At 36.9% G+C, this 14772-nt stretch overlaps 1 protein-coding gene across 2 annotated transcripts in view; it reads left to right on the plus strand.

The window, feature by feature from the left end:
• GNAO1 (G protein subunit alpha o1) overlaps window positions 1-14772 on the plus strand; it is a 1256657-nt gene that overhangs the window by 268238 nt on the left and 973647 nt on the right. The window lies entirely within an intron of this gene.

The raw sequence follows: 14772 nt of genomic DNA on the forward strand, positions 1-14772 counted from the left end.
AGAATGCCACAGGCTAAGACATATGCCAATATAGAGACAGAGATTCATTAATAAGAAATTAATTACTTGCCAATAACAAGAGTTGCAAGTTATATTCAGAAAACGGTTGATGATAAAACATCTGCAGGTAAGCCATCAGGACATAGGGTTTTACTGAATCTAATTCTTAAAATTTATATTGCATCTCTTTTGTGGTAAACACTTACATAATATATTCACCTAAATTTCAGGTGATTTTTAATGTTTCCCTATCATTTAATAGTTGTAGTTATAAAATGGGGACTATTTTTCTGTATAAAGAGTAGTAAAAATGATTGCAGATGTTTAGTAAGCTTAAGGTAATTTTTTCTACTGAGCCTGATGTTGGCTTTTTAATTGATTGCATGGGAAGATCACTTGTTGTTTAGGGATAGTTAACAGAACTGTAACTTGAAGTTCTCTAAGAAGACTGCATTTTTTAATGATCCACTAGGAGTTCAATTTTGATTAATTAACTGATGTTAATCTTTATAGAAGATCTTCTGACTACCCATTTTAAAATATAACTGTGCATACCTATCAGTTATCCAGATTTCTGCAGAATGCCATTTTTTCCTTCATGTTTTCAGTCTGTTTCTCATAAAATTTGTGGTTTACAGGCAAATCACCAGGAATTGAAATAAGTAATAGCATAATTTGAATGTCAGACTTCATATCATGGAGAAAATGCTTGCAAACACAAATCCTGTTATTCTAATAATTTTCTAAGTTTATAAGAAGAGTATTTAAAACATGCCCTTATTTTTGGACCTTTGTCCCCACATTAGTTTTATCTTTGTTTAGATTTCTTTCACTAAGAGGTTGGTAACTTAGAGATTCATGTAGGGCTGTTAATTCATTTTTCTTTGCTATATTTATATAGTTCCCAGAGTATTAGTGCAGCATATAAATAGCTGAGAATTAGCACATTTAATTCATTTTGAAAATTTCATACAATCATTTATTAAAGGAAATGTAGGTAGTTGCTCTTATTCAAACCATGGCTCAAATTCTTTTAATTCTGCTAAATATAGGGCAGGTTTCTAACATGAACTCAAATGCACACACACTCACACACACACACACACACACACACACACTCACACACACACACACACACACACACATCTATCTCTATATCTCTATCCTATGTTTGTAATCTAGAAGACCAAACACATATATAGGTTCATAGGTTCATACTAGGCTATCTGCCCTGGGGCATTTATACGCCTAGTCCGATTGTGTTTGGCTTACGCCACCCCTTGATTTGAGTATACTGTACCCTTTTTAAAGTTTAGTTTACTGTGCCTCTGTCTAATGTAGGTTCATAGGTTCATACTAGGCAAAAGTGGGATTTGAACCCATGCCTCCAGGGGAGATTGCAACCTTAATGCAGCACATTAGACCACTCAGCCATCCTGACAAGTGAATGCTTTTTATTGATGTAAAAAGTGAACTCTCATATCACTGTAGTTTTGTCAGGAGCTTTTTGCATGAGATCATGGTGCAGTGGAAATAGGGAATTCATCCTTACTCCACCGTTGTGCGTTCTCAGAGTTACTTTCAGTTTGTATAGTTTTGACCATTTTAGATTCACTGTAAAATGATTGTTCTTTTTTGATTTGCTCTTTTGAGCATTTGATATTTTATGAGACAATCATGTATGTATGTGTTTGTGTGTGTGCATGTACGTATACACATAGCCACACACAAAATCAAACCTAAATTGATAGAGCTAAACAGACAAAGCCAAAATACTAATAAATAAATAATAAAATAAAACAAAATATATATATATTTTGATAAGGAGGGCAAGCCCACCTGCACTCCCATTTAAGGGACTGCACACCCCCACCCCTGATACTGATACACCAATTTACCGATCACACAACAGAAGGGAAGGGACAAATTCCCAATCCCCGCTGTACCGTGACCGCTCACTAAGTAGTGCTATCATTCTGTTATTGTATACTTTTCGATTTGCTTGTGCCAGCATCACAAATGTTTGATATTCCAAACATATATATATATATTTATTTATATATGTGTGCATGTCTACATGCATTTATTTGGGAGAAATATTCATTTTTATCTGACTTCATTTAGTCATACAATGATTGTGAATTAGTGATGGATTTAACGTGCTTGACTACTGTATGTCTGTCAAGCTGAGGAGAAATGAATGGAATAATGAGTATTTATGCAGGGTGTCAATATCATGCCATTCATATTTACTTACTGTATCCACTTATTTGTGTACTTAGTTGCTACTGATAATAATTTTGGGATGGGCTGAACTTGAGTCTGAAGGCTTTTTCAGAAAGTAAAAAAACCCTTGCATGGCCTTTTTTACCTCTGAGACTTTATTAAGAAAGAGCCAGGCTTACTTTGTTAGATTACATTAATATCCAGACATTGTAATAATCATTCACACTTTACCATTTATTAACAACCTGTCAGGGAATAGCATTCCTGTACTATAAAAGATTTCTCCTAGGGCTCATATTCACAGTAAATGCTCTTTACTTGCCACCACAATAAGATATAGAACATATTAACTTCTTAAAACTTGCTAACATGTTTGCTTTCATGTGCTCATTTTTTGCAAGGTTGGTTTCTTGCAAATGTTTGCTATCTGAATGCTAGCTCACTCACACTTATAGCTGCTTTTGGCAACAAAAGACAGGACAAGGCATAACAAACAAAATGACATTAATTGTTAATCTGTAATGCACTGCAGTGGAGATATTAACTGTTGTTTGTCACTTATTACTTGTATTTTTATATTTAAATTTTTATGTTCACAGCTAACAGCTGTACATGTTAGCAGTGTGGGATATAATAGTCGAAAGCCAAAAAATATACTTGTCACTGTCCATGAACAGTAAACTGGGATATAATATTTCCATATGCACAATACTATTTCCAAAACCAGCTAAGTCATAAACTGTAACATTTGGTGAAACCTTGCATGAAGTTGAAGCAAACTGTCAATGGTACATGCACTGTGAGTTGTACAGCTTGAGAGTTATTGACAATAGTTGATACGTCTGAAATTAATTTTACATTTGTTTGCTGTGGTGGTACACTGCTTGCTAATCATGTGCAGTAGTGTATAACTTGTTTTTTATGTAAAATTGTAACGATGCTCACAACGGATACCTCTATAATATTGCCCTTTTGCATTCCAGTTATACCACTGATTCAGTTGCTTCCTTTATTCCCCCATTGCTTTGAAGTCACCATCTGTCACTGCAGTAATCCCCTCAGTGGACTCTGGTGGTAGTATTTGTTTTCATGTTTTCTCCAGGCAGCTCTGACATATATTTTTTTTAATTTTACTGATCTGTAACAAGCTTTCCCTGCAGAATGTGTGTGCATGTGTATGAGTGTGCATGTGTGTGTGTGTTTTGTATGTTTGTGTGTGTGTGTGTGTGTGTGTGTGTGTGTGTGTGCCCGCGTGCGCGTGTGCGCGCTCTTGTGCATGCAGGTTGCTGATTCTCCAGGTGTTCCTTAAACTCTGATTTATGGATATTGGTTGACAGTAGTTTATAGGGTCTGTCCTGTACTTGACCTCCTTTATGACTCATAATTAGTACTATAACATTACATTCCCATCACTGTAGCACTGATTCATCTGATTCTGATAAACAATAATCAGAAAAGTAGTCATATTTAATCAAATTAAACAGTACTCTGCTAAATACCACTGCATGTTTAACACTAACAGACTGTATGGAATGTTTAATCAATGTAAAGAAAAAATTATGTTACTTTCTTTCTGACTGAGTATACATCTGTTCAGATTTTGTGGATCACCAAGTTTGCACCTCTCCAAGGTTGGTGCATTGTGAGCTAAATGTGTGTGCACACAATACAGGTCAGTGCATTGTGGGCAAAATGCGTGCACAAAGCACAGGTCAGTGCATTGTGGGTAGCGTGTGTGTGCACACAGCATGGGTCAGCAAATTGTGGGCTAAATGTGTGTGCACAACACAGGTCAGCGCATTGTGGGCTAATTGTCTGTGGACACAAAACTGGTTAGCAGACTGTGGGCTAAATGTGTGTACCCAACACAGGTCAATAAATGTGTGTGCACATGACATAGGTCAATGCACTGTGGGCTAAATGTGTTTGCACAACACAGGTCAGCCATTGTGTGCTAAATGTGTGTGCACACAACACAGGTCAGTGCATTGTGGGCTAAATTTGTGGCATGCAATACAGGTCAGTCCATTGTGGGCTAATTCTGCACACAACACAGGACAGCCTAATGTGGGCTAATTGTGCAGACATCATGGGCCAGCACATTGTTGACTAAATGTGTGTGCACAACACAGGTCAGTGCATTGTCGGTAAAATGTGTGTGCACAACATAGGTCAGCACATTATGGGTTAAATGTATGTGCACACAACACAGGTCAGTGCATTATGAGCTAACTGTGCATGCAACACTGGCCAGAGCATTGTGGGTTAATTGTGGATGCAACACAGATCAGATCATTGTGGCTTATTACTGTGCACAACGTAGATCAGCACATTATGGGTTAACTGTATGTGCACACAACACATGTCAGTGCATTGTGAGCTAACTGTGCATGCAACACTGGTCAGAAGATTGTGGGCTAATTGTGGATGCAACACAGGTCAGTGCATCGTGGGCTAAATGTGTGTGCACAGCACAAATTAGCACATTGTGGGCTAAATATTTATGCATGCAACACAGGTCAGCACAGAACACAGTTCAACACATTGTGGGCTAAATGTATGTGCACAACACAGGCTAGCACATTGTGGGCTAAATGTGTGTTTACCGAACTCAGGTCAGTGCATTGTGGGCTAACTGTGTGTGCACACAACACAGGTCTGAGTATTGTGGGCTTATTGTGCACATAACATGGGTCAGCACTTTGTGGGCTAAATGTGTGTGCACAATACAGGTCAACGTATTGTGGGCTAAATGTGTGTGAACACATCAAAGGTCAGAGTGCTGTGAGATAAATGTGTGTGGTCAGTGCATTGTGGGATAATTGTGTACACAACACAGGTCAGTGCATTGTAGACTAAATGTGTGTGTACACAACACAAGTCATGGCATTATGGGCTAATGTGTGTGCACAACACAGGTCAGCACATTGTGGGCTAAATGTGTGTGCACACAACACAGGTTAGTGCACTGTGAGCTAATTGTGCATACAACACTGGTCAGCACATTATGTATGCATGGAACACTGGTTAGTTTACCATGGGATAATTGTGTATGCATGGAATACAGGTCAACATTCCATGGGATAAATGTGGATGTGTGAAACACTGGTCAGTGTACAATAGGATAAATGCATATGAGTAAAACACAGGTCAGTGTATCATGGGATAAATGTGTACACAAGGAACACAGGTCAGTGTACAGTGGGATTAATGAGTACACACAGAATGCAGATCTATTTGACATGGGACAAATGTGTATATGTGGAACACAGATCAGTGTGCCATGATATAAGTCTACATGCACAGAAAGCATATCAGTGTGCCATGAGCTAAATGTGTATGCACAGTACATAAGTCAGCATCCCATGGGCTAAATGTATTTGCATGGGTCACAGGGCAGTGTGCCATTATATAACTAAATATATATGTACAGGACACAGGTCAGTGTCTCATGGTATAAATGTATATGTACAGGAAACAGGTCAATGTGCCATGGGCTGAATGGTTATGGATGGAACCCAGAGGTCAGTGTACCATGGGCTAAATATGTTTGAATGGAACACAGGTCAGTGTGTTGTGGGCTAAATGTGTACACAGTGAATGCATTTACAGAGTACCTTGATATAAATGCATATTCTCAGAACACAAGTCAATAATCCATGATATAATGATATAAATGTATATTCTGAGGCACAGGTCAGTGTGCCATGGCTAAATATTGATGGATGGAACTCAGAGGTTAGTATGCCATGGACTAAATGTGTTTGAATGGAACAGAGGTCAGTGATTGTGGTCTAAATGTGTATGCAGAGAATACAGGTTTAGAATACCATGATATAAATGGATATTCTCAGAACACTGGTCAATGATCCATGATATAAATGTACATGATCAGGACACAGGTCAGTGTGCCAAGGGCTAAATGGTTATGGATGGAACACAGAGGTCAGTGCGCCATGATATAATGTGTTTGCACAGAACACAGGTTAATGTGCCATGGTACTTCTCTTCAAACAGTTAAGGTCATAAGAGATCTAGACACATATGTGGACAACGCTCTCTCATTTGATCATTATGTTTCCACCATGGTTAGGAAATCCTTCTGTCTAGCCCAGTTAATTTCCAAGGGAATGTCTACAAGATCCAAAGATTTCATCCTACCACTGTACTTCTCTTTTTCAACTCACAACTGAATACAGTGCCTCCTTTTGTATATACAAATCCATGCATATCTTTCAAATGGAAAGGAACCACCTATTTTTAACAAAGAAAACTAAAGATCACTAATCCTTGAACTACCATTAAGAGATAGGCTTGTAACTCAACATATTCCTAGCCTGTAGGATAAGGCTACCTGTAAGGCTAGTCTTGACTGGATGGACTGACAAAAATTTACACCAGAGTTATCATGTACAGACCTGCTCAATTTGGAAAATGAGCACCCTATTGAAAAGAGTGGCAAGACCTTTTTAGATGGACTTCTTAAAGGTATATATGGCTAGGTATCTTATAGTCCCCATGATTGCTTGCCTAATATGTTCCTAAATCTGTATACGCAGCACATAAGTCAGTGCATGGAAGGCTGAACATATATGCAATACACACATATATACACACACACACACACACACATATATATATATATATATATATATATATATATATATGTATGTATGTATATATATATATATATATATATATATATATATATATATATATTTTTTTTTTTTTTACACATTTTATTATACTGACTACTATGCTATATTTAACTATTTAACATTTGTTATTGTAAATACTGATTGCATTAAATTTGTTACCTTGGAGGTTTTCTCCCTAGGTCTTTGCTGAAAAGGTCACATGTGCACATGTAACCAGTTGGACTGTCCCAGTAAACAAATGTCAATAAATAAATATGTAGGGATAAGTCAGAGTGCTTTGGATAAATGTGTATGCATGGAAACATAGGTCTGTGTGCTTTGGATGGATGTATATGCATAGAAACGTAAGTCAATGTGTTTTGAATGAACGTCTATGCATACATCTCAAATGTCCAGATTTTCACAGAATGTCCAGATTTTTGCCTCATATTTTTGGACTGTTCCTCATCAAGTTTGTGGTTTTCTGGAAAATAATTGAGGACTGACGTCATTAAATAATGAAATACATTTGAGTTTCAAGCTTCACACCCTTCAGATAATATGTGCTAATGCAAAACCTGTTATTCTAGCTACTTTCTAAGTTTTGAAGGGCAGTATTTAAAACCTGTCCTTAATTTTGTCCCCCCCCAAATTATTTTTGCATTTGCTCAGATATTTTGTGTATTGAGGTGGAGAGGTATACATACAAGGGACAACAGGGATGAAGATGTAAGCCACAGATTATTGTGGTGGAGCATGTGGTAGTCATAAAAGTATTGTAAAGGTGAATTCTTAATATCATTTATGGGAGGGTTGTTTAGCAATAGTATTGTGTCAATATAAAGCAATAATATTTCACTAGAGCTAAATATCTGTAATACTTTACTTAAGACAAACTCCTTCCTGCATAGGTTATCTCGGATTGGGAACAATCATCCAGTATCTGTAACAGCTGCATCCAGTTTTTGAATTTTAAGTCCCAACTTGATTTGTGGCAAATCTTGTAGCTGGTTGTAAACTCCATAATTATGTCTTCAGATATTTTGGATTTGTCCTCCAATACATTGTAACTTTCAGTGAGCACCACTTTTACATCCTAGTGGACCTCCTCATAAGAATTAAATCAAAGTCATGTATGTGTGATGCACATGTAACTGCAATGGAAACAGCTGGGACAGTTCCTTGTACCTTTTTTTCCTTTATAAACAATTAAAAGTTTCAAAATTAATGAAGGTAGCAGACCAACTGTTCATGTTGGTTTGTGAATATCATATTATATTAGGTTGCTGCAAGGCTTTTCCAGAATATGAAACAGACATGTCTAGAGCAACAGGAATGGAAAATAAGAAGCCAACTATGTCTTGGACAAGGTCTAAGCAAGCCATGGATACAGAGCTGTTGGGCCTACATCTGCCAGAACTAACTAGAAAAATGCAGAGCCATGAAGAACTAAATCAAACTTACCAGAGTACATACAAGCCATCCCACTTTTAATTAGGATAGAGTAGGCAGTTTACTATCTATCTGTTAAGCTGCGCTCTTCTTCACGATACTAAAGGATTGCTGTCGAGGAGGTGAGTCACTTTTGGTGATGTGGAATGTTTGCAGTCAGAAGTGCAAAGTTAGTAAAATAAACAAAATCTACATCAACTTAACTGCCAAAAATTGTCATGAGCATGAATGATAATTATAAATTTTGCTGGGAAAATAGAATCTAGATGAGATTTAATTGAATTTGGTATTTTTGGCCAGAATATACACATCTACAATAATTTGCATTTGTTAGATTTTCAAGTAGCAATTAAATAAATAAATAAAATATCAGCTTGATTTATTCAGTGATCTGAACCTAGAAGTACTTAGAATCTGTTTCAATTTTGCATTTACATATATGCACTAAAATAGTAATATAATTGGGGTACTGACCAGAAATTACACTTAGAAATCATGGGTATAATTCCTGGAACTTCATTTTATGAAAACAGAATTTATTTTTTTTCTTTTTTTAAATACTCATACATCAGTGTTCCTGCCCATGAATGTAGCTCTTTAATATACACACTTGTTATAGCTTATTGGGCAGCCACGGTGGTGCAGCGGTTAGCATTGCTGCCTCACAGCAAGAGGTTCTCCAGTTCGATCCTTGGCTGGGATGCCTTCTGTGCTGAGTCTGCATGTCCTCCCTCTGGTTGTGTGGGTTTCCTCCGGGTGCTACGGTTTCCTACCACATCCCAAAGACATGCTGCAGGTGGATTGGACACTCTAAATTGACCCTAGGTCTGAGTGTGTGCGTGTGTGTGCCTTCTGTGGAAGGTTGGGCATCGGGCTGGCAACTCAACACTGCAAAACTCCACTGCCAATCATGAGCGGACAGATGATCCTCTGTGGCGACCCCTAACTGGGAAAAGCTGAAAGAAGAAGAAGACTTTATCCACTGTAATCCAATTTCTGTGAAGTTCCTGTTTGCAGAAAATTTTGCTGAGGCATAGGTGCATTAACAACTGCTTTGTGGTGGAGACTCGTAATTTTTAAATGTAGGTGTACAATGCTGCTCCCCTCTTTCAAGCCTAAATATTTACTTCCTGATAAAGGAATCCAAGGTAGATGGATAAACTGTTGAATAAACTCAATTATGAACAGCAAACATTATAAGTTACAGCTTTTTTCTGCTATATAGATTACATTGAAAAGGAATAGACACTGAAAGAGAGAGTGTGAGTGATAGAAAAAACCTGACAGGTAAATTCAATATGGTCTGCAGAGTGGATGCTGAAATATTATCTCAGATATAAAAATTTAGCCAAAGTAAATTCCCATTGAAGTAAGGCAGGATAACATTGATCTTGGTCACCATGCTGGGGGTTTTGTAGCTGAAAAGATAAGGCTCTAAAAGAAAAAATAAAACCTATCTGTCCAGAGGTTCTTTTTGGTCCAGTGGCAGCGACATCAACAAGGTTTAATGTATGTCTTCGGTTTGAGTCCTTAATGAAAGCTAATATTATCCTTTCATTTCTGTGATTCTAACAGCGCCTAAGCAGAGGGCTTTTTCTGTATATTTCTGTGTGTGCTTATAATATCACTTGTAGGTTGAGAATGTTACTGCATTAATAATTTTTAACTTGCAGTCACATGTCCTTTTCTAAGGAGGCTTTCTTGGATAATATATTTTTTTTCAGTCTGAATTCCTTCAAAGCATTTCCTTCCACCTGTAACGCTAGACCAGTAGGTCATTCCATGCTACACCTCTAAGATCATGGTTACTTCTCATTGCTGACCTCTCTGCTGCTGTCTGAAATCCATGCACTTGGATTTCTGTCTCTGACTTTGTGTTGCCTGACTCCTGATGCTTAATTCACAATTCAGCATAGTACTCATGCCAAGACAAGGTAGCTGTCAGCTTGTATTAGCAAGCATGCAGAGCCAGTCCCAACAGTTGTCACTTTGTATTCATCTCACTTGTGACAGGCAGTTGCTTTCTTTCCTTACTGAAATCCTAACCCATTGAAACAAAATACTTAAGAGAGGGGGGGATTTTGAAAAAAAAAAAAAGAGTATGACATTTTAAATTGAAAATACTGGCTTTTGGCTTTTGTTTCCATTATGATAAGTCCATGTGTCACAAATGTTTTTTCAGTCATGGTGATATCAGATCAGTCATCATTACCAATGTCTCCAGAATAAAATTGCTTGTCTCTTTTTTACTGAGTGCAAATTTCTATGATTGTAGGTATAAGAAGGTCAAATCTCTTTCTCACTCAGTAAGGGATGGAGGTATGGGAAATGCGGGGTACCCAGCATAGCGGTCTGTGCACCTTGCAGTTCAACAGAGGGATTTGCCCTTTGAAAAGAAGGCATGGCTGGAAAAGGGCACACAACATAGTAGCTGGAGCGCCCTGCAGTATAAGGGTGAATGTAGCCCCTGTGGTTACTTTGTATAGCAAGAACATATTGTGCATATACATAAAGTGAAGGCTCAAATTTGTGAGAAGATGAGTTTTTTTTAATTTATTTTAAGTGAAGCTGTGAATATGCAAATGCTTGCTATTCTAAAATCTGAGATTATATGAAAAATTAATTTGTGCATTTGTGAATACTGAACATTTACACTGTACTATTAGTTATGTTTACATGACTAGTATCACATTCTCTTTTGTTTGATTGCTTTGCAGTTTTATTCTGTTTTATTGTTTTTCACTTTACTGATTCCCATAGTAAAGATTTCAGCATTTAATTTTTTTTCAGTTTCAGGTTTTATTACTTATGTGATATGATGTCATGTAGAATATTTGCCCATAGGTAATTACTTACATTTAATATACTTTTCATTGTAGCAATTGTCTTGGAAAGCATGTCATGGTACAACATTTGGTAGTCTGCATTAATCCTTTTGAGTGCCTGCTCATAGCATAGATACATTCTTGAGACTTGTCTTTAATATTTCCCAAACAACAGGGATACTGGGTCCCAAATTCAGACAGGCCTCTGCCATATCACTTTGTATGAAGCAATGCCCCAAATCACTCTAGGTCCACTGAGCTGTTACAGAAATCCTGGACTGCACAACCAAGTTCTAGTTCTTTGAGTTCTAATAAATGAAGAATTGATTTTTAAAAAGGCTGTAATAATCTTGCTGTTGTATGCAATAGTTTTCAAAAATATGGAAGAGGGTCCGTTTACAGTTTTGGTCTTCCTAGGGTTTAAGAAGCATTTGAAACAGTAGATCAAAAATTGTTCTGTAAACTATTACTGCTAGGATTTGTTGAAAGCTCACTCACCTTGTTCAAAAACTATCACAGAAAATCAGGCCTGCCAAATTGCCATAGGACCCAATACCTCTTAAACTGACACCAACAAAGTAAATGTTCTTCAAAAATTTTACTTTGTCCTGTATTCTTTTTTCTGTCTCCCCCTTCCATGCATCATTCTGATCAGCTGTCCCACATGTCTTTATCCATCACAAGGTCTACCTGCTCCTTCTTCCTCCCCCAAACTTCTTTGAGTGAGCTGAGGCCAGCATGGATCTTAAGGGTGTCATGAGGGGCAGTGTAGGCAACTGTTTGCTGAGTGGGGGTTACCTACTGTTATTTAACCTCAAATCCCTGTATTTGTTGGCACATTTGAAGGCTGCTTCCTTCACCATGCCTCTCCTCAGGTAGTGTTTCTGCCCATCCCCTCCCACCAGCACTTCAGATGCCTGAGTCCCTAATCAAACCCAAGCCATAGCATAGTTAGGGCTTTATCCCTTTTTGCCACGGTACTAGCTTTGTCTTGTATTATTTTTCTCTTTTCATTAGTATCTTTGTTCTTACTGAACTGCAGTCACAGCTTATTATTTGCTGCTGATGATACTTTACTGCTTAAATCTAGTAAAACTGCAGAGTAGTCAAAAATGCCCTTTAAAAAATGCTTCCATAGTATGCATCTGTTGCAAAAAAAAAATTACTCTTATTACTCCAGGACAGTCTATATTATTATAGGGACCCAGTTGTATCTCTGCTTTCTTTTCACTGCAGCACAGAATCAAGTATTGACAAAGTTCTAAGACACCTTAAAATCTAATATGAAGGCTTTATATCGCTTATATTTTAAGTGAAAAAACCCTGGGAGTCAACTTTATAACTCTCAGACTCAAACAAATCTGACAGTTAATTGCATTAAACGTTTATGTAACAAAGCAGTGCTCTGAACAACAGTCAATAAAATGGACTCCTTTATCTCACTAGCACATCATAATGACTGTCACTGTTTTTGGCTGGAAGCCCAACAACTGGCTTCTGGTAGCTGCATATGTTGCACTTTTACTGGCCAGCCTAATTTTCAAAGTATTATTTATGGGAATATTGGCCTGCTGTAGAAAGGAAACTGACAAACCAAATACACTACTACCCCTTTGATCTTTTTTTTTCATAGACTGTTCTTTAAACTAGCAGCTTAGAAATGGCTTTAAGAAATGAGCAGGATGAGTGTAACCTTTTTACTTGTATTTGTGTGAAGCCACCAATGTTGCTGCTTTAGAGAACTGCGTACTTAGTACCAAGAAATATGCAAGAAGCCGTATTATGCACTGCTCAATTGCTACTTGAAAGTATGTGATTTTGTATGTATCTGGGCAACAATCTGACCTTGTTTACATACACCTTTTAACTTGTTTACTATAACATTTATTATATTGTATGACATCATACATCCTTTCATGGCATAGCTGATAGAGGTGTTGCTTAAATACAATGTCAAATGGAATACGGTTTTGATGATGTATATATTTTTTTATTTACCATTGAAGCTCAAGCTGTATTCTATTTTGTAATCTGTTTATTGTTGTATTGTGTCCTTGGGCAAGGTCATGACTGAAGAAGTGTTATTCCAGTTTGCTTAGACAATTAACAAAAAATAACCTTTCTGTACAAATAACTTGCCACCTTATGCAATACAACATATCTAACAAATTTGAGCATGTCTTCTATAGGTCACAGCTTTAACTTAACCTAATTAAGGTTGCAGACAGCTTCACCCTTTATACCAACAAGGAATAAGATGCAGCTATTAAAGCCCCTCCTGCTAATTCTTCTGCATGCTAACCCTAACCCTGGCCTTGACCTCAACCCTACAACCTACCTACCTTAATAAACCCTTTTCATAAGACTACCGTTATTCAGGCAAAAGAGGTCTGGATTTAATGGCTGGGTTTTTGATTATGGACTTCAAAAATAAAGTGTTTACTTACTTTTGCAATCAATTGTGTTTGGTGCTTCTGAATTTTGATCAATCATTTTATAATAGTGTGTGTGTATGTATAAACACACACGAGTTTATAATGCATTTGATCGAAACACAAAATGTCAAACAAACTCATTGATGATTACCATTAATTACTACTAAAATCGCAAACTCGAAGAAAGAGGAAAAGTCCTGGAATTTTGTAAAAGTCAATCTAATGAACTTCAGCTTTATATAATTTGACTAACTATACCACCACCAAAAAAACCCTAGCATTTCAGCATGCAGTAAAATGCGTACAGTGATATACCACGTAACACTCATATACACACACACACACACACATATATATATATATATATATATATATATGGATCTGCTGAAGTTATGCTAAACTTCAGTAGATCTGCACTAAAAACATTGAATGCAAAAGGTCAGAAAAAAAAGATGAACACCCTAACACCCATGCTCCAAGGAACAACTTCAGTCCATGCAAAAGAAATCTACTGTTTTTTCTTTCAGTGGGACAAGTCCCCTGCAATCCCACCCTAATCACAATTAAAAGAGCTCACAAAATAATCTGAAGTATGTAAAATTGCCTGTGAGATAGAGAGACAGAGAGTGAGTAATAAGTAAAATGACTCATGAGAGTCTGATACTTTTAAGGCTATCAGAAAAGAAGTGTGGCAATGTGGACATTGCAGCACATTTAGTTATATTACTAAGACTGATGTTTTTTATGCATTTTGAAAATTCTAGATGTTATTTAATGCTGAAGATAAACAGAAAATTAAAAATGTAATTTGTGTTGCAATCTTTGAGAGTCAGTGTTACTGTCTGGGTGAAACTGTACAAACATTACATAACAGAGTTAGAGTTAGGAAACATATTAATGTTATGAAGCATGATGACAATTACATTTTAGCCAAGCATAGCAGATTATTTGAAAAGAACAAAATAATTTGTTTCTATTACAAAAATTAAATGGAAGGAGATGGTGTGGTGACTTTGCAAGTTTGCTTCTGCAAGTAGAATGTATATGTATTTATAATTTGTTAAACTGCACACTTAATAGAGCTGTAATCTCGAATATTACATACAACACAGAAGTACACAATTTTGGAGAGAGTTTGGCAACTGAGAAACAGAAATGTGTATGCTAGTAAAATTCTAGAGTGGGTTTTTTCGTAAT

This window comes from Protopterus annectens, chromosome 8.part0 (assembly GCF_019279795.1).
Source record: "Protopterus annectens isolate FY-2018-M chromosome 8.part0, PAN1.0, whole genome shotgun sequence".
Taxonomy (NCBI): Eukaryota; Metazoa; Chordata; order Ceratodontiformes; family Protopteridae; genus Protopterus; species Protopterus annectens.